The sequence below is a fragment of the Diabrotica virgifera genome, chromosome 7, assembly GCF_917563875.1.
Source record: "Diabrotica virgifera virgifera chromosome 7, PGI_DIABVI_V3a".
NCBI lineage: Eukaryota > Metazoa > Arthropoda > Insecta > Coleoptera > Chrysomelidae > Diabrotica > Diabrotica virgifera.
In genome coordinates this window covers 76,404,483-76,429,956 of record NC_065449.1, presented here as the reverse complement: position 1 = coordinate 76,429,956, position 25,474 = coordinate 76,404,483, and the positions used below count along the sequence as shown (strand labels likewise).

At 33.8% G+C, this 25,474-nt stretch overlaps 1 protein-coding gene across 4 annotated transcripts in view; it reads right to left on the bottom strand.

The window, feature by feature from the left end:
• The window catches only part of LOC114328471 (thymosin beta), a 150,268-nt gene extending 132,501 nt beyond the window's left edge, over nt 1-17,767 (bottom strand). For all 4 annotated transcript variants that reach the window (XM_028277327.2, XM_028277330.2, XM_028277329.2 and 1 more), the window contains exon 1: nt 17,574-17,767. The gene's annotated coding sequence lies outside the window, so the exon portion shown is untranslated. The remainder of the gene's footprint in view (nt 1-17,573) is intronic.
• Nucleotides 17,768-25,474: the final 7,707 nt, after the last annotated feature.

The following is a 25,474-nucleotide window of genomic DNA, read 5'->3' as shown; positions in this document are numbered from 1 at the left end:
TAACACTATTAAAAAAAACTTAAAAAAAATATTTATTATATATTTTTTATATATAAAAAGTGTACATAGATCCTTTATGCACTTACATTTTAAAATTTACTGTGTACATAGATCCTTTATACTCTAGTAACTTAGAAAATATTAACGTTAAAACGTGTTTGGCTTGTTTGAAAGATTTTTAGGTTCGAACAACTAACTTTTAACATAAAAAACATGTTTTGAAAAATTTGTCACATATACCCTTCATGCACTTGTGTCTTCAATTGTATGTATGTATGTAATGCGCATAGGGCTTTTCATTCACAGTCATTTGTTTCGAGCTTCTGTCATGTGTCACATAATATTAATATATCTACGTCATACGTTATTGGTATATACCTTGACACAAGCCAAAGACGTATGACGTAGATATATTAATATTATGTGACACATAATGACAGAAGCTCGAAACAAGTGACAATCGATCAAAAGCCCTATTGAAACGTCACACAAAATTAAAACAAAGGAAGATCAATGACTTTTTTGTAAATAAAAACTAATGCTCGCGTAAATCATATAGGGTGTAAATATAGTAAGTTATCATTTCACATGTAGTTTTATTAACCTTATTATATTTCCGGATTATCCGGATTTTCGATTTGCCGGATCGCTTCCGGTCCCAGTTAGTCCGGTTAAACGAGGTTGTACTGAACTTATAAATAGGAAGACGAATATTAATCAACAAGCAATATTTTTGTTAAATTACTTTATTATAATAAATATCCGTTCCATGGCATTTGTGGTGTAAGTATGAAAATTCTCATATACTTTTCCCCCTATCTGTCGGTGCTTTTTAACGATTGTCGGATAAAGATATGTGAAACAATCATAAATCAGTAAAACAATCATAGGTCAGCATTCAGGATGAAGTAAGTATAAGGTGAATGAGAATAGTGAGTAAAGCCGGGCTCAAACGAGTCGTGTACCTAATTGGAGAATAATCGTTACTTGCAATGTCGTGTGAGTGGGTTATTAATACAATTATTTTTTGTCACTCGTTGGTTTTCCATTTGTGTAGGTAAAAATGTCCCAAGTCAAAGCGATCACGATTATTCGTACACTTGCCAAGTACATATTGTTTATACTTGCAGAGGTGCTCAAACGAAATTCACAAATAATTGGCATTTACTGCGACTATTCATTTAGGAACCAAGCCACTGATTCATTTGTCAAGGTGTACAAGCCAAATGTTTACGCTCGCGTACTTGTAAATTGTACACGTCGGCGTCGTGTGAGCGCCCTGCTTGCCATCGCAATCGCAAAGCTCGTATACTTGGCAAGTAGGCAAATATGTAATTCTGTATTTTTCCAAGTACGAGTCGTTTGAGCCCGCCTTAAGGGCAGTGTCTATAGTGACTAAGACTTTCATAACAGACGGCTACTGAAAAAAAGAACAACGACGTACTTGCTAATGCTCACACGAGACATTATTTATTCTTCTTTCAATACCCTGTCCGATTATCGAACGTTGGCGATCATATTACGTTTTACGGCAGCTCGAAATAGATTAGCGGATGCATCTTGATACCACTCTAGAAGATTTCGAAACCAGAAAATTCTTCGGCCTGGGCCACTTCTGCCGACGATCCTGCCCTGTATTATTAGGGGTAGAAGGTTATACCGCTCTGGGCTCTGAATGTCTCATTAGATGGTTGACATATTAAAACTGTTGAATTTTTATTGTTTTCGTTATTTCTGTGCTCTTTTTCATTCGCTGTAAAACTATTATTTGATTTCTTATTCGATCAACCCAATTTATCGTAATATTTGTAGGTAGGTCCATATCTCAAAGGATATTCTTTATTAAGACACAAAATAATGATCGCAATTTTCCTACAGTCATAATTAATGAGTACTATTGTTATAATCTACTTAATAATGTCAAAAAGAATCTTATTAGAAGTTTAATAAAAAAAAGGTACGAACCGTAATAACTGTAATATTTTTTTCTACAATCGCTTGATAAAGAAGACTTTTTCGCTTGTCAATAGCAACGAGAAGTTAACGTTTACTGAGTACCGTCACTTCATCGCTATAGCGCATAAAGTTTGACGTATAGCAGACGTAAGTATAGCAATGAAAATAATCAAAGCCGATAGAATTTGACTTGAACTTTCAAATGCAGTAAGCAGAATTGCTATTTTATTTTTCAATCAAAAGTTATTCGGGTTCAAAAATTGCAATTTTTCGATTTTTTAAAAGTTCAACCTCGTTTATATCGAAAACTATGCATCCTACGAAAAAAATTGTAAAAACATTTTTTGCTTAGAATGACTCAAACAATACAAAAAAATGTTTTGTTTTGCGAAAAATCGCTGTTATGTGATTCCTCAAGTTCTTTGTTTATAACAATCTTATCGACATCCGGATCGACTGTTACCCAAAAAATTCGTGTTCTACGGGTCAAAATACATAAAGAAAACTTGGGTAAGTCCATCTGAATTAAGGAGGCCGTTGTACCCCTACTGGCGACAGGACTACATTGAACATTCAAACTGATAGATAAATATAAAAATTAATGTTATGACATTATAATGACACATATAAAATAGTTATCAATAAAGTTAATGATTTAAAAATAATTTCATTTTATTAAGTGATTGTAGAAAAAATGTTGTATGCATTACAAGCGCAAAGTGACATTATTGCTTTCGAGTAATTACCGCTCTCCGCTACGCGTCTCCCAAGCGGTAACTTTTACTCTCAAGCAATAATGTATCTCTTTTCGCTCTTAATACATAAATAACTATTTTATTTTTTTAAGCACATTGTTTAAGTATTTGTTATGATTAATAATATAATGACAAAATCGATATCGGTGTGGCTAGAAATGAATAAATTTACATACATACTTCAATTTATATTAATTTATCCCATTTATTTTTCATCGCTCCCCAAGACCAACCCTTATTTTATAACTCTCTCGAGATTTTACAACAAAAAGGGGGAAACAGTGATGATCAACATCACTAAAATTTGTCGAGTGTTGACGTATCCATGCAAGAGAACTTTATGTGCTGTGAGGCACTTTTAATGATATTTTAAAGTCAAGTTCCACAAAAATCGTAAGTCATAAAAACGTTTGTAAAAATTATATGGAATGAAAAAATCATAAAATTATAAAATCAATATTGGGTCGTTTGGAATAGCAAATAGAGAAGTTGACCAAATAAATATAATAAACAAGGCAAATAAAGCAGATAGCTAAGGAAAATATGAGAATCTAAAATTGAGGCACAAGAATCAAATAAGCTATGAAAAATCAAATACTGGAAAAAGTTCAGCACCGTATTCCCTATTGCTTTAGTCAGAGTTAAAGAAATTTTGTACAATAGTATAAATGTCGCTATATAAATCATGACATAACTATGGAACAACGAGAAAAACCCTGGAAATTGTATAAATGATGATAATGAAATCCTTCTACCTTTTGACGTGCAGTAATACACCAGTTAGTTATATAGCAACACCCGGCAAGTTATAGAGGATGCCCAAAGATACCTGCCTGGGGAAGACCCAGACAAATAACAATAGAAAACAGAACACAACAACCTAAAAGAAACAATGGGCAATCGTACGCCCAAATCACCAAACCAACCCAAAACCCAACAACAGATTCGACCATATTAATTTCAAAAGAACAACAAAAAGGACTGGCCACGATGATAGAAGAGCTAGTCATAAAAACGGTAAGTGAAGCGATTAAAAATGTAAAAATAGCACTGAACTAAGGCACGAAACTAGGGGATACCTGAAGATAGGCTCCTGGAATTCAGGCGGCATAAGAACTAATACAAACGTGCTGGACGAATTAATAAATAGATATGAAATGGATGTCGTAGCATTGCAAGAAACTAAACTAACTCATACCATCAATATCAAGTTTCCAGGATACGACATCTACAGGAACGACCACAGAGCAAATTCAGGAGGAACTGCTATCCTAGTGAGAAAAGGAATAAATCATACATTACAACATACGCCACCACTAAACACTATGGAAGCAACAACAATAAAAGTCCAGATGAGACAAGGTGAAATAAGGATCACTTCAGCATATGTAAGGCCAACAGATCCTTTAAACGACGACGACCTGAATACGTTCCTGAACGCCGAAGAACCGTCCATAATAATAGGAGACCTAAACGCCCGATCCCCTAACTGGAACGATAGAGCTACAAACAGAAACGGTAGAATACTGAATAATTATCTAGTGAACAACGAAGACACCATGGTGATTGGGCCTATCGAACCAACCTACTTTCCTGGAAATGCTCTACCAACCCATTTAGATATAGTAGTGGCCAAAAGCCTAGGACTACAAACAGACATCCGAACCTTAAACGAAGGATCAGCAGACCACAACCCCATACTCATAGAAATAGGTACATGGGAAGAAGATAACAGAACAACAAAGAAAAGAAAGAAAACCAAGTGGTCTAACTTCAAACGCCTAGTGAGCATAGGAATTGGAAACATTCCTACAATTGACAATCCACAAGAAATAGAGGAAAAAGTCCTAGAGCTCGAAAACATCATAAAAGAAGCACTAAGAAATAGCACTACTGAAGAAGAATATGAAATTCATATGGGAAGATTTAGAGACATAAATCAAGAAATAAAAGAAATGATAAGGGAAAAGAACAGAGCCAAAAAGAGAGCCAGAAGAACAAGAAACCAGGAAGATAAAAATAGGGCAAATCGACTGAATCGACAAGTCAAACAGGCACTAATAGACCATAGAAGCCAAAAGTGGGAAAACTACATAAAAGAAATGGAGGAAAGGAGCCAAAATATGCAAGAAATATGGAGGCTCCAAAGAACTTTAAGAAACGATAGAAAACCCATTCCCCCACTACATGGAGAAAATGGGATCGTCTACACAGAAGAAGATAAAGCCGAGGTGATGAGAAGGACACTTGAAAGAGAGTGTACACTGAATTATCACCAAGACGAAGATATAGACTTTATCGAAGAAGTCGAAGAAACAGAACTAGAAACGCCCGAAGAACAAGAAGAAACAATAAATCCCACATCACCAAGAGAAATAAGTGAACTGATTCGAAAAAGTTCACCAAAGAAAGCACCTGGTCCAGACGAAATCACTAACAGAGCTCTGAAGTATCTTCCCTCGAAAGCAGTTGTGTATTTGACAAATATAACAAACGCAATACTAAGATACAGGCTCTTCCCAAATCGATGGAAGGAAGCCCATGTAATTATGATACCCAAGCCAGGAAAGAACCACATATTTCCTCAAAATTACAGGCCGATTAGCTTACTTCCAGCAGTCAGTAAGATAGTGGAGCGGGTCATCCAAACCAGGCTCCAATCAGAGACAGACAGGCTAGGCATAATCCCAGAATCACAGTTTGGATTCAGAGCTCAACATTCCAGCGAACTTCAAATATTAAGACTTACCGAATATATAGTAGCTGGATTCAATGACCAACAATATACGGGAGCAGCCTTTCTGGATGTAAGCAAAGCCTTTGATAGAGTGTGGCATGAAGGACTGACATACAAAATGAGAGATTATGGATACAGCGGGGCCATGACGAAACTCATCTCCTCGTACCTAAGCGACCGGAAGTTCAGGGTCCGGATAGGACCAGTTCTATCAGAACACGGAATGCCGGAAGCTGGAGTACCACAGGGGGCAGTTTTATCACCCCTTCTGTATACCATATATACAGCAGATGTTCCAAGAACACCCGGAACATTGATCAGCCTTTATGCAGACGACACTGCAATTGCTGCAAAACACATGAACCTAGATATAGCTGTAAGAAATCTACAGACGGCATTGGATACAATGGAAGAATGGAGTATCCAATGGAAAATAGCAATAAATCCAGATAAGACCCAAGCGGTTATTTTCAAAAAGAGAAGAGATAACCCAGAAGAACAGCTAACATTGCAAGACAGACCCATCGAATGGCAAAACGAAGTTAAATATTTAGGAGTCACAATGGACCAAGGTCTTACATTCACATCACATGTCAACGCAACAGTCCAGAAAACAGCAGCGGCCAGATCGGCAATAAGAGGACTCACAGGAAGAAGAAGCAAATTAGCTATGAAAACAAAATTAAGACTGATAAATAGCATTATACTGCCAATAATTACATACGCATCTCTTGCATGGGGTCACATAAGTCAAAGTAACAAAAAGAAGATACAAGCGGCACACAACAACTGCCTCAGAGAAGCTGCAAACGTGCCCAGATACGTCGCCGAACGGTTCTTATTTAGAGACCTAAAACAAATAAGAGTACTGGATATTATGGAGGAAAAAGCCAGAACAAAATTTGCTGAGCTAGAAGACCACCCAAACCGGATCTTGCAAGAGATATTAAGGTATGATGTGTACCATAGATGGAAACATAGGAGACCCAAACAACAAATATTAGTAAATATATAATAAAGGCTAGATAATCGTAGCTCTATCAAAAGAAGACAACTTGCTCACCTTTGGCATCTCATTATATTTATTAATGTTGATTTTTATAATTTTCAGACATCCCTCAAAAAAAATATACAAAAAACTTCAAAACGGCTTCAGCCAATAAACAAATCAATAAAATATTAACAATAGGCGAAAGCCACAAAAAAAAATATTAGTAACAAAACCCAAAAAAGGGCACGAGGGGCCCACATCCTCGAGCGCCGAGTCGCCGAACTGGACATAGCCCAGAGCGGGGACTCGGCGCCCGAGCAAGCAAAACAGATCGAAGATAAGTCACTAGAGATAGCGGGAATAGAGCGCCTCACGCTGGCCTGCATTGATCGGGGTAGGATTTCATATGGGAGTCCGTGTACCCAAGACTCCCATATGATAAGCACTTTGCTGATTGAGAGCCCCTATAGCGCATCAGAGTGCTATCGGGGGGTAAGTGGATGGTCTGGAGCATTGAAGCGGGGTGGAGTGATTCCTGCTTACGGGAGTTAATCCTCCTCGCCCCAATGAATTGTATCACCCGAATGTCATTCTCTAGGGGTGAGCAAGTCTCTCAGGCTGGGTTAAATCACTATGCTTGCTTGCTTAACCCTGGAAATTGTATAAATGATGATAATGAAATCCTTCTACCTTTTGACGTGCAGTAATACACCAGTTAGTTAAATAAATCATCATCCAGCCTCAAAAGTCCGCTGCTGAACATACCTTCCTCATGTTTCCATGCCCGTCTATCATACACTCCGATCTATTCATTAGTTTAATATTTTTGATAAATCACCAGTTAATATTACAGTAGCTAAAGCAATTGAGTAAAGCCTATCGAGTATAATGGGAAAAAACCTAACCACCTAGTTAACATAGTTAGAAATCTGTATGATAAAAACAAAGAAAGGAACTAGATAGAGCTGATAACTTATAACTTATACTATGCTCTGTTTTTAAACCGGGAGGAGTAATTCAAATTTACCGCGCCGTAATGTTTGTTTTTATGTGATTTTAATGTGGTCCAACCTCAGGCAAGTTTACTCCACTGTTATGAAATTTTTACATTATTGACATTCATGAAACTTGCACACTATTGGCATTTCATAGGTTAATTAAATTATATCGGCGATTTTTTGTGTTTTCTGCGTTATTCCTTTTTATTTAGATTTTTAGTCGGCTTATATATAAAAAGAAGTTGTTTTTAGAACTCTTTAGCGATCTATTTATTAGTATAATATCTAACGTGCTATGTACTAAGAGTATAAGTCATAAAAAAGATTTTTCGGGATTCTTCTATATTTTTAATTATATAGGGTGAGGCAGATAACTGGCCTATTAGAAATATCTCGAGAACTAAAGGCAACAGTATCATGAAAATTGGAATAAAGGGGTTTTGAAGGATGATCTATTAAATGAAAATATTTTCATCTCTTTGCAACTTCCAGTTATACCGGAAGTTGCTTATAACTTAATTTTTTTAAATGGGACACCCTGTATAATTTTACATTTTTGGATTCTCTTCGATGTCTTCTTTCTTAAAATATGAGGTTTTGTAATATTATACAGGGTATTTTAAAAGATAATTACGTTTTTTTATTAATTTCGTAGCAATATTCGCACCCTGTAGAATTGTAGTAGTTTGACATCTAAAACTATACTTACGTTCAAATGATTTTTAATATACTCTACTATTGTTAAGAATCATTAGTATAGCTAAATTTTTAATTTTAGTATACAGGGTTGGTCGAAACTCGGAATGAGTATTTTCTGAGTTTTCTTAAATAGAACACCCTGTATTTTTGTATTGTAGTGAAATGATATTTTATAGTACTTTTTTATTTCTTAAGCATTCCCTATACCTAACTGCTTTAATTTGTGAGTTATTGGTGAATCAAGCTAAACATTAATTGCAACAAAAAATACGTAAAATTTTATTAGGTTGGCCGTGAAAATACTCAATCCCAAATAATTTTTCAGAAATAAATACATATTAATCCAGACTGGTCCTTAAAATTACCAATAATGGTTTAGCTATCAAAATACCTACGTAGAAGATTGTTGGTTCGATTAACAATTAAGCACAAATTAAAGCAGTTAGGTATAGGGAATGCTTAAGAAATAAAAAAGTACCATAAAATATCATTTCATTACAATACTAAAATACAGGGTGTTCCATTTAAGAAAACTCAGAAAATACTCATTCCGAGTTTCGACCAACCCTGTATACTAAAATTAAAAATTTAGCTATACTAATGATTCTTAACAATAGTAGAGTGTATTAAAAATCATTTGAACGTAAGTAGAGTTTTAGATGTCAAACTACTACAATTCTACAGGGTGTTAATTTTGCTACGAAATTAATAAAAAATCGTAATTATCTTTTAAAATACCCTGTATAATATTACAAAACCTGATATTTTAAGAAAGAAGACATCAAAGAGAATCCAAAAATGTAAAAATATACAGGGTGTCCCATTTAAAAAAACGAAGTTATAAGCAACTTCCGGTATAACCGGAAGTTGCAAAGAGATGAAAATATTTTCATTTAATAGATCATCCTTCAAAACCCCTTTATTCCAATTTTCATGATTCTGTTGCCTTTAGTTCTCCAGATATTTTTAATAGGCCCTTTATTTGCCTCACCCTGTATAATTAATAAGGTATTACCAAAGTAGAAAGTAAAATAGTTAATTACTAATCTATTAATCATATTTCGTCACCATTTTCATATTTAGTTGTAATAGTTATTTCATCAGTGGTAAAAAAGACTTTAAAAAATCCTAATAAAAAATTTTCATTTTTGACTTATACTCTTAATACATAGCACTCTAGATATAATGTTTATGGATTACCGTCTAAGGCCGATATGATCAACCAAACAAGATGCATTTGGTGATTTTTTTAGTGACTTTCTTAGGTGTGAATAATATGTATGTCTTATTAGTTTACTCCTCCTGGTTTAAAAACAAAGCATAGCAGCGAATGAAGTTGAAATTATTACCATTGCCGAACGACCAAGCCGGGATAAGCAAGAATTCGGATTTCAGATCAACACCGGAAAACCAAAAATAATGATGACAGGACTAATTACAATCTACCGCAAACACATTAAGTGGCTAATTTCGAAGTAGTAGACAGATTTCTATACTTGGGCTGTCTGATAACAGCGATTAATCAACAATGGCGATTGCTCCCCAGAAATCAAGCGTAGGTAAACTTACAATGGCCCTTCAAACTTCAACATACGCAGTTGAAACATAGACTCTCAAAAAAATTTCATTAAATTTTTTTTGGAAAATTGGAAATTCCAAAAAAAGATAGTTGAATATTACATCAAATGAACGGTGACCATTAATGCTGCTAAAACTGAATATATCGCCGCCGCCTACTAAAAGTATAACTCCGAAAAATGCCGTTAAGAGTAGAACTTTCAATGAACGCCGCGAAAATATTATTTTCGATTATATGATTGTGAAAATTATAATCCCTAATAAAGTGTTACCGAAAAAATTTATTTTTTGAGGAGTATCAGCAAAAAACATCATTTCTGTTTGTGGGTCCACGAAAATTATAATTAGTAAAAAGTTCTGAGAAATAATTGTTTTCGTCGGCAGAAACAGAAAGGGAAATAATTGTTTTCGTCGGCATCTATTATGAACTAAATCTTTTCATTATAAATATTTTGGGAGTTATAATCTTCGCGGACACGCATATAAAAAAATTGTAATCGCCAATACTTATCGAAGAGTTATTATTTTCACTGGAAATGTATTAGGAATCACATTAATCATAGGTACCAGCGATATTATGTGCATGGGGGTAAAGTACGGTCTTAGGAGGAATGAACAAGAGAGATACACTAAAAATCAATGAAAATTATAAATACATACTACTAAATAGTGAAATAATTCACAACAGAGGAAAATATGAGCGCATGATCATGTTGCTCAAAAGATCGTACAAACAATAAATTGGGTCATTGGACAAAAAAATCTAAAAAATTAACCAAAGGTGCATATTTATGATTTTCTAGTTAATAGCTGGGCGCAACGAAAGATATCAGGATGGAAGACGGAATAAAAAAATTGGCCACTGGAGACCATAATATATTATACTGCAAAAGGGTCAAGAGGTCGACCGCAAATGAGTCGCTATAGTATGATAATAACCCAGACATCCAAAGTAGTAAAAGTTATCCTCCAACACCAAATTGTTCTATAATGTTCAGAAACAATCACACCATCGGGGGGGGGGGGGGGGAATCGGTAAATTCGTAGTTTTTTACGTTTTTCGTCAATATTTCTAAAACTATGTAGCATGAACAACCTTCTATACAACAATGTTCTACATTCAATTTGAAATAAAAAAGGTCGTATGCATAATCCTTCTAAAATCAACGGTTCCAAAGTTACGGAGGTAGTACCTACAGTATAATTGGTCCAAAAAAGGCCCAACCCAGACATCCAACGTAAAAGTTTTCCTCCAACACCAAATTGTTCTGAATGGTCCACATATTGTTCAGTAAAAAGTTACACCGTTTTGAGCTTCCGGTTTGGGGGGGGGGGGGGAGAAATCGGTAAATTAGTCATTTTTACGTTGTTCGTCAATATGTATTTCTAAAATCACGCTTTAGCGTAAACAATGTTCTATACATAAATGTTCTACATAAAATTTAAAACAAAAAAGGCCCTATACATAATTGTTATAAAATCAACGGTTCCAGAGTTGCAGAGGGTGAAAAGTTGAGGTTTTCGATACTTTTTATATTTTTTGGGCAATTAATGATGATTTTGGGTGGTGAGGTTGACGTTTCTTCAAGGGCTTATCACTAACATACCATCGGCCACTGAACTGAAATAGCAAATTTTATTTACAAAACGCAATCCTGTTCAAGAAAATCTCTTTCATCAGTAATAATATTATAAATTGCCCAAAAAAATATAAAAAGTATCGTAAACCTCCACTTTTCACCCTCCGTAACTCTGGAACCGTTGATTTTATGACAATTATGTATCGGACCTTTTTTGTTTTAAATTTTATGTAGAACATTTTTATATAGAACATTGTATACGCTAAAGCATAGTTTTAGAAATATTGACGAAAAACGTAAAAAACTACTAATTTACCGACTTCTCCCCCATCTCCCCAAACCGGACGCTCAAAATGGTGTAACTTTTTGCTGAACAATATGTGGACCATATAGAACAATTTGATGTTGCAAGGAAAACTTTTACTCTGGATGTTTGGGTTAGGCCTTTTTTGGACCAATTATACTATACTACCTCCGTAACTTTGGAACCGTTCATTTTAGAAGGATTATGCACACGACCTTTTTTATTTCAAATTTAATGTAGAACATTTTTGTATAGAGGGTTGTTCATGCTAAACCGCATAGTCTTAGAAATATTGACAAGAAAACTTAAAAAACTACGAATTTACCAATTTCTCCCCCCTCTTCCCCCCCAAACCCGACGCTCAAAATGGTGTGACTTTTTTCTGATTATGTGGACCATATAGAACAATTTGGTGTTGGAGGATAACTTTCACTTTGGATGTCTGGGTTTGGGTCTAGTTATACCATGCCTACTACATACTACTATGTTCAAGTAGGTACTTGGAGGGAGTATGAGAGACGATCGTTCGCGAATAGCGGAGAAATCTTGCAACTTTCTTAAATAATTCATATTGTCAATTGAAATTGTCAAGTTGACGTATATTTCATACCTACTGTCATTGAAGAAGAAAAAGTATATGTTGCTCCACAATATTGATATGATATGAAATTATTATAAAAGAAAATTTAAATAATAGTATTTTGCTTGCAGTACTGTATTTTAATAATTAATTTTATTTACTACATAGAATTGTTTACCTTTTAATAAAATAACCTCAATCTTACTTTTTCTTGTAATTTTTTTGGGCTATGGCCTTGACAATTATTCAGCAACCAGGACTAATATAATTGGCCAATATAATTAAAAGTGCGAAAAATGTTGCCGAGCTATGAAACCAGGTGTCGCTTTTCCGAACTTGCATGGTCCCAATATAGCTAAAGGTTTAGCAATAAAATCGACCAAGGAGAGACCAAACTACCGGCAACAGTAATACTTTACGGAAGATTAGCGCTACAAAAATAAAAGGCATGACAAAAAGCTCGGGAGATCAAGGACTACTTTGGTGATATACGGCAGAACCAATTCAAGAGGCACCAATATCACTTAATATACTTTTCGATGTGTGTAATTAAGAAAGTAGAAGGGAAAAACAAATGTAGCCTGTCATATAAATACCATAACATAACAGTACAACTGAGTGCATATGCATACGATGGAGCTATCATTAGTAGGAGCAAGCAATAACTAATGGTAGCACTTTAAGCGTTCAAGGAAATTGATCGTCAAACACCAAAACGAGGGCTTAAAATAAACAAAGCAAAAACGAAGTAGGTAGTACATGACGTGTACATGACCGTCAAAAGAACACCTGACAATGAAAATATTATCGCTATAGTGACAACTATACCATTGAAGCTGTGGTTGCCTTCACACATCTGGCTGGGCACAGAAATCAATCAGAAGAATTCCGTAAATAGCGAAATTAATGCACGTATTTCCAGTGGGAATCGTACATAGTAGTTAATAAAAGATCTATGGCATCGAAATTATTAGAAAAAGAACCAAAATAACTATGTACAGAACATTGGTTAGAACCGTAGTAAACCTATGGATGTGAAACAGTGAAACCTGGGTAATGACAAAAAAGATGAAGCCCAACTCAGGATAATGGAGAGAAAGATAATGAGAAAATTATATGGTCCTGTGCAAGAGGAAGAATGCAAATGGAGAATCAGGAGAAACGACGAGGTTAATGAATTGAATGGAGAGTATGATATTGTAAGATTTGTAAAAAGTCAAAGACTGTCATGGCTGGGACATGTCCAGAGACAAGAAGATAAAAAAGCAGCAAAGAAAATATTACAAAGGAAGATGACAGGAAGACGAAAAAAAGAAAAGTCCGGAACAAGATGGTTGGATAACGTGAAAAACGGCCTAAAAACCATGAACATAAGACAATGGAGGACGGAGGATAAGTGCACAAGAGAGATCTGAATGGAAGGACATAGCCAGACAGGCAAAGACCCATCCTGGGTTATAATACCAAAAGAAGAAGAAGAAAGAATTAAGAAAGTAGAATGGAAAATATCTATGGAAATCAAGAACCACGAACAAAATTCGCAGTGCAAATAGTATTGATTACTGGTAACAAAGAAGTTAGCAGACAGCCAGAGAACAGGTGATGACAAATAGTTATGGTTGGAACCGCCTAAATTTACTGATACGTTATCAGTCTAAATTCCAAATATAAATGGAGGAAGCGTGTCTAAAACCCTAATATAAAAAAAGAACGACGACGACGTAGCTACATACATACAAAAAAAAAAGAACAGGATGATGGATGCACTATTGTACCCTCGGAGATAGCTGGGAAAATTTACACTCAAAATAACAAAATTCAGTTTGGCAACACTGTGTGAATGTAACATATGATATTTAGTAACATATTATCCCTTTTAACCCCTAAGTACTAACATCTTAAATCAATGACGTAAACACTAACTAACCGCCTGACAGACGGGTTTAACATTTTACTGGTTATTTTTTTTTTCGTTAAATATTTTAATGCAAAAAATATTTCGATGACTTATTGAAAGTATTACTTATCTAAAAAACACAGTAATTGATCTAGCTTTTGTGTATTCATTGAAATAAAAAACATTATAACAAGAATGGAAGGATTGTTTGTGTGACTTTTATTCCTGGAAAAAAGTGAGATAAAAATGAAACAAATTAAAGAATCTTGATAAAAGTTTATAATCGAGTTAAACAAAGAGTAATAAACATGGAAATAAAAAAAGTTTTTAAAAAATGTTAAAACAAAAAAATGACAGGCACTAAAATTTGTACAGTGTAGCAATGGTAGTCAGTGGCAACATTTTCATCACAAATTGATCCCACTCTACCTCATCAAGTAATTTCAAAAGAGTTTCCTCATAGTCTTTATCTTCTTATTTGAACTTTTTGACGAACTGGGGCACATTATGTTTAATGACGAACTGGGCACAAACACTAACACACGTCTATTTCCGTTATTAGACACGGAAATCACATTTTGAGTGTAAATATCTTTCGAATAACAACCTGCCGCAAATTGCCGAATTCAATACTACTAAATAACAAAATAACAACCCAACTTAAAAAGTTATAAACGGGTGACCTTCAAAATTTTAGAGGAAGGGAAATATCCCACTTTCAACAAGCGATGCCGTCTGAGAGACGGTGTGTTAGTACTTAAGGGTTAAGATAAACAGAACTGTAATTTAGTCCAGACAAATTAATATATTTTTTGCCAACAAAAATGAGATTTTTCAACCAAATAATGTTTCAAATATGATGTGCAAAATAATTTTTAATTGGGTTCTGTTAATGAGCTTGCTTTTTTTGTCATTAAGGTAGAAAAAACTTTAAATTTCACTCATTAAATCATTATCGTCTTAATTATTTTAACTGTACTAATATCCGTCGACTAATTCTGAATGATTAATGGGTTGTTAAAACATTTTAACTGTAGCGGCTTCTGGAATGTCTTAAAAATATCGAATTTCATTGATAAAATGCGCATATCCCACCGATCTTCGCTTTGATCATTTTATCAGGTATCAATGAAGTCATCAGTAGCTGTCAAAGAATGAAGAAAACGGACAGTAGTAGTAATAGAGTCACCAGCGTAGATAAGGGGGGGGTACTGGGGGACAGTACCCCCCCTAAGAAGCATTCTAATAGAAGCAATAAAATACTAAAAGATGTAGGAGAAATTAATGATACACTTCCCTCATCAAAAAAAAATTCAATCTTATTCGCTTAAAAACCAATTTTTATTACATTGTCTTTTAAGTTTCTTTTGAAAATATCATAGAAACTTTGCAACTAATAACGCAGTGGAAAGATTCTCAATCATCTTCAAAAGCTCAAAGATTATTGGATACAATGCTAAAAACAAATTTTGTAGTTGCTCTCCATTGCTTGTCCCATGTTTTAAATATAACTGTAAGTTTAAGTAAATCTTTGCAGGCTAAAAGTTTGGACAAAATTTCTGCTCGATCTTTAGTAAACGATATATTATTAGAATTTCATAAAAAAAGAGAGGATGCTGAAAATCTGTTTAAAGGTATTTTTGAAGAAGTAACGAAAGTTCATCAAAAATTAGATTTTCCAATATTACTGCCAAGAATCAATGCCAGACAAATTTATCGCAGTAATATTGAAACAAAAAATCCTGAAGAATATTTTAGAGTGTCAGTTTTTATACCCCTTTTAGAAAACATATTCCAAGACCTCGAGTTTCGTTTCAATTCAGATCTTTTCGAAATTTTAGATATAAACAACTTAATACCGGTTAATGTTTTAAACCAGAGAGATAATGATTTAAAGTTTCTAGTAAAAAATGTTTCCGAATATCTTAGTAAATTTAGAAATGATTTCGTAGAATTTTTATCAGATTTGTTGGAATCGGAAATAGCGCTCTGGATAAATAAATGGAAAGGAATAGAAAATAAAACAAATGATTTGCCAGCGACAGCGTTAGATACCTTGCTGCTTTGCAGTAACGAAATATTTCCCACCATATATACACTCATGCAAATAATTTCTGTTATGCCGGTAAGTGTGGCAAGTGCTGAAAGATCATTTTCCACACTTAAGAGACTAAAATCATGGTTATGGTCTACGATGTGTCAGGAAAGACTAGTTTGATTAAGTTTATTAAATATACACAGAGATATTGAAATAAATATCGATGCTGTTATTGATAGGTTTTCAAAGCAACGGACAAGAAAAATTGACTTTGTTTCATAATCTAGTTACTGTGGTGTAATATTTTGTTAAATAGACCTAATGATGAGTTTTGCATTTTAAGTTATTTTACCTATATTACCTAATAGTGGAATTGATTTTTTTTTACTTTTACCTAGAATATATAACATATTATAAAATGAGTTCGTGTTATGTTTGCTTAATTATATGTTGATTTGTATTTTTTTATTATTGACTGATATAGACAGGTTTTCAATGATTTTTGTTTGTTACTTCTGTATTTTCTTGTGTAAATAAACTTTAATAAAAGTTCAAATTTACCTAGCTGTTTGAGCGTGGTACCTGGCGCAAAAAATTGCTCTCGGCACTTAAAATAAGATACTAAGTACCCCCCCTAGAAAAAAAACCTATCTACGCGCCTGAATAGAGTGCGAAGAATTTATAGTTTAGACTAGACTGAGATTTTATAGTTTAGACAGATACTTTTCAAAGCAATTACTCTCATAATTATGCCCTTATTGAACCATACAGCATAAACTTGAGAATAAAAATATATTCTTTGTAATTCTGTAAAAGCAACATTTCATTTATAGCAGGAGGCCTATGTTTTCAATTGGACTTAAAAAAAGTATGTGCAACATTGATGACGAACCCTGCCTCAATAACAGAAAAACATAAAGATTATGTAGATTTCCCTAAATTATCAAAATATTCGTCAGAAACGTATTCCTGTGGTGAATACTGCATTGGAAATTCAATAATAATTATTAAAAATTTTATTACTTACACTTGATCTTGAAATGTCAAATGTATGTACCGAAGTCCTTGAAAATCACAAATGTTGAACACATTTTTAATATCTTAGTTTTCAGCAATCATTTTTGTTGCTTAAAAGAGACAATAATGAAAGACGTAAAAAATTTTAAACTATAGAAAAATGTTGAATTAGCCGTTTACATTTGACGTGGAGAATAACTGTTGTTACGATAAAAAAAGTTTATATTGATTTAAAATGGGAAAAACATACTATCAATAAATAAAAAATAATAAAAGAAACATTTCCAAATTTCTTTTATTGCGATCTAAAAAATAATTTCCATTTACGATAAAGGCAAACCCCACCCAAAACCTATCCGTTTGATCATTAATAAATGTATTTTTATTAGGTTTTCTGAATAATCTTGAATAAATATTGAAATAATATCGACAAATAATCTTACCTTTGATATGATGAGTGTTTCCAAAAGGTGAAATACGTAAAAAGATTTATAAAAAGTAACTGTACAAGACTTTACCGGTTATCACAGCTGATATTATTCTCACTCGGTCAACTTACCGCTCTCACGCTGGAAGCAGAAATGGTGAAATTGAACAGAATGAGCTGAAAGAGAAGCGTTCGATTTCAGGCTGGTGTGTGCGGCGTTGCCACATATACATATCTATCTTGTCAACATAAATTTTAAGAGAAAGAAAAAAACTATCTTTTTTCCGGTATGTAATGAATTCAAAATAACCAAACAGAAAACGATGTTAAAAATCTGAAATACGAATTCCTGTGTCAACTTTAATTCTGTATTTTTTATCTATACATGGCGGCTTTACTCAAGTTTATATGGGGTGGAAGGCACTTATAGAATAAAATTATTTCTATCCTTGTTTTAAAAAATTATAAAAAACGCTGAGACCCGTCGATTTATATATACAGGGTGTCCAGAAACTCTCCCGACAAAAGATGACCGGAGATTATTCAGATTATTTCATTCATAGGAGATTCTGACCAATAGAAAGCTACAGAAATCTGAATTAAATCGATAATTTTTGATAATCTCCCGTCGTTAAGTATATTACGTCAGATGCCCTTCGTTGCTACGAAAAAATACATTAAGTGACATTAATGACAATGTTTTAAAAATTATAAAAGTGATGACTTTCTTTCGTCAAATATTTATAAAAACTGTGTGTTTAATGGGACTTACATAAATAAATTACAATAAAATTTTGGTTTTGAACAGTTTTATTCATGAAATAATCGCAACAAATTGCACTCGACCTCTGAAATTAATATAGAATTTTTTCTCTCGTGACACTTTGACATAATTTTACTCGCCTTCGGCTCGTGAAATTAAAACTGTCAAAGTGTCACTCGGGAAAAATTCAATAATTTCAGAGCTCTTGTGCAATTACTACTGATAATTTAACCCAATTCACCTAGTTCGAAAATGCTTCCTGAAGGTGCTAGAGCTCTTTGAGATGGCGTCTTCGAATTAGTTTTTCGTAAATATCTCCAGAACACTGTTATTTAGAAAAACGAAAACTGGTACGCTTATTTATCTTCCAGAGATAAATCGATTCCATCAATTACGAATTTCTAGTACCGACCATAGGCGCCCGTTTTGGGTAGGACAACTGGTATTTTATCGCATAACGTTTTTGTCTTTAACTTCTAAGCATTTTTGACACTGGATTATTAAATTGTGAGGTATTCTAGTACTAATAGGTACTCTTACTTTAAGGCGGCAGGATGCACCGTTTTCTAGAAAAATCGATTTGAAAATTTTTCGTTGATTGAATTTGAAAAAAATTGAAATTTTTTTTTCAAAAAAAGACGGTGTATTATACCGACTTAAAGCATGAGTAACTTTTAGTACTAGAATACCTCAAAATTTAATTATCAAGTGTCAAAAATGCTTAAAAATTAAAGATAAAAAAGTTATGCGATAAAATAACCGTTGCCTAAGGAAACTAAGGAACTAAGGAAATCGATTTATCTTTGGAGCATAAATAAACGTACCAGTTTTCGTTTTTCTAAATAGTTTTTTTTTGTAAATTTTTTTTCCAACTCAACAAACGAAAAATTTTCAAATCGTTTTTTCTAGAAAACGGTGCATCCTACCGACTTAAAGCGAGAGTACCTTTTAGTACTAGAATACCTTACAATTTAATAATCCAGTATAAATAATGCTTAGAAGTTAAAGATAAAAAAGTTATACGATAAAATATCCGTTGCCCTACCCAGATCGGACGCCTATGACCGGTACTAGAAATCGTAATAGATGTGATTGATTTATCTCTGGAATATAAATAAGTGGACCAGTTTTAGTTTTTCTAAATAGAAGCGTTCTGGAGATGTTTAAGAAAAACTAATTCCAAGACGCCATCTTCAAAGAGCTGTATCTCCCTTAGGAAGCATTTTAGGACTAGGTGAATTGGGTTAGATTGTTTAAAATTATCTGAAGAATCTACAGTTTTTGTTTACCGGAAGAGTTTATGGACACCCTCTATAAATGTGCGCTTTTTAGTTATAAATTTAAATATACAGGGTGATTCACGCAAGCTTAGCATGGTACATAAGGGAGCGTTCAAGTATTACGTAACGCAGCTTGGGGGGAGGGGGGTCTTGTAAAACGTTACGGTGCGTTACATGGGGGGAGAGGGGTTCGAACAGCGCGTTACGTAACATTGTTTTTTAATTTATGTAAATAAAAAAGACTACGGAATCAAAATCTCCCGACTTGGCAACTTTCGTTTATATTTTACGGGGAACCCCTAGATTGTATTATATTGTCCCTTATGATCCGCTCATGTTCCGGCCCTTCTACAACTACAATAGGATAATATATTATATAGTATCTATTCAAGTGAAAATTCTTCAAATTTGTCACCAAATCAAGAACAGTAACACATGTTTGCCATAATTAGTTGGACCTTTTTGGAGAACAAAAGCTGAAAAGATACAGGTTACAGATAGGATTCAGACCAAAGAAATTTTAAGAGAGAGTCATAAATCGTTTGTCTACTCGTTTTCTGAAGTCCATATGCAGTCTTGTCAATGTTGTTAAAGGGACATACTTTAATTAATTACATTAATTTGGACATTAATTTTGTCGTCAAAAAAGGGTGATTTACAAAAACGCAAAAAATTAGTAGTAAAAGATTATTATTTTAAGTTTTTATTATTACCACAAATGCGGTTAAATCTATTTTTTACCGACTCTCCGGTACTTTTCGCAACATAATTGTTCCATTTAGGTTAAAATGGTCATTTAGGTGTTACGTAACGTTTTGGTAGGGGGACGGGGGTACAGAAAAACGTTACGTTGCGTTACATGGGGGAGGGGGTTCAAAATTTTTCAAAAATTGCGTTACGTAATTCTTGAACGCACCCTAAGCTTTATTTGTAATGGAACACCCTGTATATTTTATATTTTTAAAAGCTGCTTAACAACCTGATTTCAACGAACTATATCGTTTATGTTGCATTATGCATAATACTACTATGTACTATCAATTTACATCGTTCTCCGGCGCCCGACTCCTAACCGCCATTCTTCTCTGTTTAACCGTAGACCTGATGGGTTTCTCTTTCCTCTAGTTATTTTTCAATTCCCTCCCTCCATCTTCTTCTCGGCCTTCCTGTTATTATGAATAATAAAGAGATTGTCCACTATCCAGCAGCGGACAAGCGAAGATTGAATGATAATGATTATGAATAATACAAGATATTTTAAATAGGTACATAAAATTTTAAAATTAATAATTTAATTGGCAGAATGAACCCACAGATGTAGACCTAATGCAGGATCATTTGCCTATTTGATTTGATAATGCCACAAAGTTTATAGTCCTATTTGTAGTCTTTTAGTGAACAATAATTATGAAACATCGAGAATAACCATCTTATGTTATGATTATTTACAGTTTCTCCTCCGTGGCTCAGTGTTAAGAGAGCCTTTGGATCCAAGGGTTGTCAGTTCGAATTTCAGCTGGGTAGAAAATTTTTCATTTATTAATCATAACTAATTAATAAATGAAAATAATTTCTATCCTTGTGGGATCGGTACTCACTGTAGGGATCGCAGACGTTCGGGCAAGAACAAGACAAGACAAGACAATGAAGTCAACTTTACTACGTAACAAGATATTTACTCAACACACACACACTACACATTACACTATCTGATTACGAAATCAACTGAACCATGCCGATGCACTAGTTGTCGAAGTATTTAAGCTAAATAAAAAAAATACGGTTGATTCATTTTATTTAACGTCACATTTTTGAACATCTAAGCCTAACCCGGCGTTGGTACACTGGGGTATGATATACCCTAGATACAGTTAATGACACAGTGTGAATCTGGCTTTAGCGCTTTTTGCACCACTTGCCATCTATCCTCCAGTTATAAATCGTAGATGCCTTAGCCTTAGGGTACAACCAATACTACACATTTTAGTCATGACTGTGCAGCTAAACTATTGTGAGGTGTGTCGTACCCCAGTGTACCAACGACGTGACTAAAATCAGTAATATTGTTCTGCATAAATCAGTAAGATTGTACGGCTTCTGAAAGAGTACAATGTATGTGACTGCATGTATGTGCTATAAAAAAAAAATAAACGAGAGATACCTTCAAATATGCTAACACTTAGAGATAGGCCAAAAAGAAGTTCGAAGTTCGCTTTTTAAACAGACATTTCTCTTGTCTCTTATATCCCCAAGAAAGAAAAAATGTTCTGCTTTTCTCTAGCCGTCATCACGATAATAAAATATATATAAATACGGGGTAGCTACAAAAACCTGAAATAATAAGTTTCTACAACTTCACGAAGGCAGAGGTGTACGTTGTTGATGAGCTCTCGGGAACATACTTAAAATGTTTTACAGAATAGTAGAAGATTGTCCCTTACGTCGTTTACTCTCTTCTAAACACCGCTGCTATAAACGCCTTAGGGCCGGTTTTTCATTGCTGGGTTAACCTATTTATTTTTCGGTCACCGAAATATTCATAGTTAATCAGTTTTTTAGTACTAGGTTAGAGCTTAAACCCGTTTCAGTTAACCAAGATTTTAACCGATCCTCGTTAGATGGTAACTCCGAATTTTGTGGTTAACGCTTGCGCATGGGTGCAGTGAGTGCATCAGGGTCAAAATTATGTTTATTTTGACTGAGAAGAGATTAAGAGATTAGTTGGGTTATGTTATTTTTATTTTGTTTATATCGCGGGAAGTATTCTAAAATACCTCCTTATTATTATAAAATAATTATTATCTATTATTATCGAAAGTATAAATTATTATCGTTAGGAAGGAATTATACGGAAATATATATAAATAAATTATAACTGTAACAGGTACCTATGTTTTAATGCAGGATTTAATGCATGATTCCTAGAGATGCAAATAATAATTATATTATATTTGTCTAAACAGCACAATCATTATTTAACAGTTTGACTTCTTATTTCCTGGTCAATCTGTTACAATAGTGATCACACCATGGTATTTTACAATCAAAATCGGCAAAAAAAGTCTAAACCGTCCAAGTCCCAACTTGATATTGAATTAATCATTTTTATAAATTTGGTTATGAAATTGTTTTTTTATTTATTTTTCTGTCAAATTGATCATTATTTCTCGAATTGCACATGAGCAAGTACAGTTACTGCTGCCAACCGAGGAAAAAAAGTGGTTAGCTAACCGAGATTTTCTTAACTTGGTTTAAACCACTGAAAATGTTAGGAGGGTTAAAATATTGGATAAAATTTAAACTAAGTTAGCTAACCAAAATTTTAACCTGTCACTGAAAAACTGGGCCTTAGTGATCTGGAGATTTAATAATACAGGTACAACTATCACCCGTCGAAAATTTTTGAAAGAACTGGGAATTTCACTTACAAGTTCCAGAGGCAATAAAATCCGCGCATTCGACGAGAACTACGTGAAAAAATTGCTGAATTAGCAGAAGGATCTAAGAAAAGTCTCAACCTCAAGGTGAAAGTAATATTAGATGTCAGAAATTTTCACGGCATCATGTGTGTCCCAGGAAATCCGACAGGAAGTCATTTTACATTTGTCAAACATGCAGCCTTTGGTTTGCATGGACTACTGTAGCCATATTTATGACGAATTTCAGGCCTCCGACATCACTTAAAACATCTTTTTTCTAAGACTATTGCTATATTTTTTTATTTGAAGCTTTAACTTTATGTTACTACATAATATCATTTTAGACTGAGAAACTGTTTTGTCATTTAATAGTTTTGTTGCAGAAAATTTACAAGATCTCCAGCCGTAAGTAAATCTAGTCGGTAAAGCAAGTTATCGGAGAGGCCTAAAAATCAATATTTCAAAGTCAAAATAGATGGCAGTTGGAAAGATTAATTTATTGATTTATTTATTGGTACACATCACAAACACCAGTAATAAACAAAAAAAAATGTTACAATGGTAATCACAGGTGATGGCAACTTACAAACTAACAAACAAAACAACAGACTAACAATAACAAAAGAAAATACACATATATACACATATATGATATAGATCTATATGTTATATAACTTCTAATTGCATCTGAAAATTATCCCAGCCCACCAGAAGTTTCTGAATATCTTTACAACTTGCATCGAAAAAATCCAGTTCTGGATGCTGGTCTAAAAATGCATTACAAACTCTGAGCATATTATTGATAGGAGATAAACTGTTCCATACAAAAAAAGGTTTCCTATTTATAATTCTCAGCCTAATCTTTGGTATCTTAAAATGTACAAAACTCACCATTCCACAGCTTTTATACTTAAAATTATTTACAATATTATATATGAACATAACAGACTGCCGATCCCTTCTAGCAGAGAGTCTTTCGACTTTGAAATACCTTAGCATTGAATAATATGAGATCATATAAGGGTACACTCTATATTTTCTGAAATAAAGATATCTTAAAAAACGCTTTTGAACCTTTTCAATTAAATCCATTTTAAAAGCTGTTGTTGGGGACCATATGACTGACGCATATTCTAGATTTGGTCTTACAATGGCATTGTAGAGCCTTATAATTGTGTCAATATCAAAGTCCCTAGAATTACGTATAATAAAACCTAATATTTTATATGCCTTATTTACAATACTATAAAGATGTTTATGAAAGCTCATGTTTGACTCAAAATTGATCCCCAGATCCCTAAATTCATTTTTCCTGTCTATAACTACACCATCTATATGATAATCTTCAATGATGAAATTTAATTTACGAGTAAATGTGAGAACTGAACATTTGCTAATATTAAGTGACATCTTATTAATTCTAAACCAACCAGCCACATGACTTAGATCAGACTGTAACATATGACAGTCTTCATTACATGAGATTGTTCTAAAAAGTTTAAAGTCATCAGCATACAGTAGGCTGGTTGAAACAGTTACTGATGCTGGTAAATCGTTGATAAAAAGTAGGAATAGTAAAAGGCCTAAATTACTACCCTGTGGGACACCTGACATGGCATTAAACTGACCTGAAAATGTTCCTCCCACCTTTACTATCTGTGATCTGTGAAGCAGGTAAGATTTCATAAAGTTATATGCATTCTCAGAGAAACCATATTCAACCAACTTATTTAAGAGTATGCCATGGTCCACCCGATCAAAAGCTTTTGCGCAGTCTGTATATATGACATCTAGCTGTTTTTTATTGACTATTGCATTACACGCATGTTCTGAAAATAGACAAAGATTAGTAACTACATAGTTAATGTAGATCAAGGTGTGCTTTCTCTGGATGGAGATGATATAGAACGGGTAAACCATTTTAAATACCTTGGCAGTTGGTTAAATGTAAATTTCGACTCTGGTGAAGAGATGATAACCATAATCGAAATATCATGTAAGGCTTTTATGACCTGGAAACCAATTGGTACCCTGCTAACATAAACTTGTCGATGAATATTCGCAAAAGGGTCCTGAAATGTTATGTGTGGTCTATGACAAAACCATAGACACATAACGTCATCTTTGGTCAAAGACAAAGTGGATGGCAGTTGGAAAGATTAATGAAGATCAAGGTGTGCTTTCTCTGAATGGAGATGATATAGAACGAGTAAACCATTTTAAATACCTTGGCAGTTGGTTAAATGTAAATTTCGACTCTGGTGAAGAGATGATAACCATAATCGAAATATCACGTAAGGCTTTTATGACCTGGAAACCAATTGGTACCCTGCTAACATAAACTTGTCGATGAATATTCGCAAAAAGGTCCTGAAATGTTATGTGTGGTCTATGACAAAACCATAGACACATAACGTCATCTTTGGTCAAAGACAAAGTGGATGGCAGTTGGAAA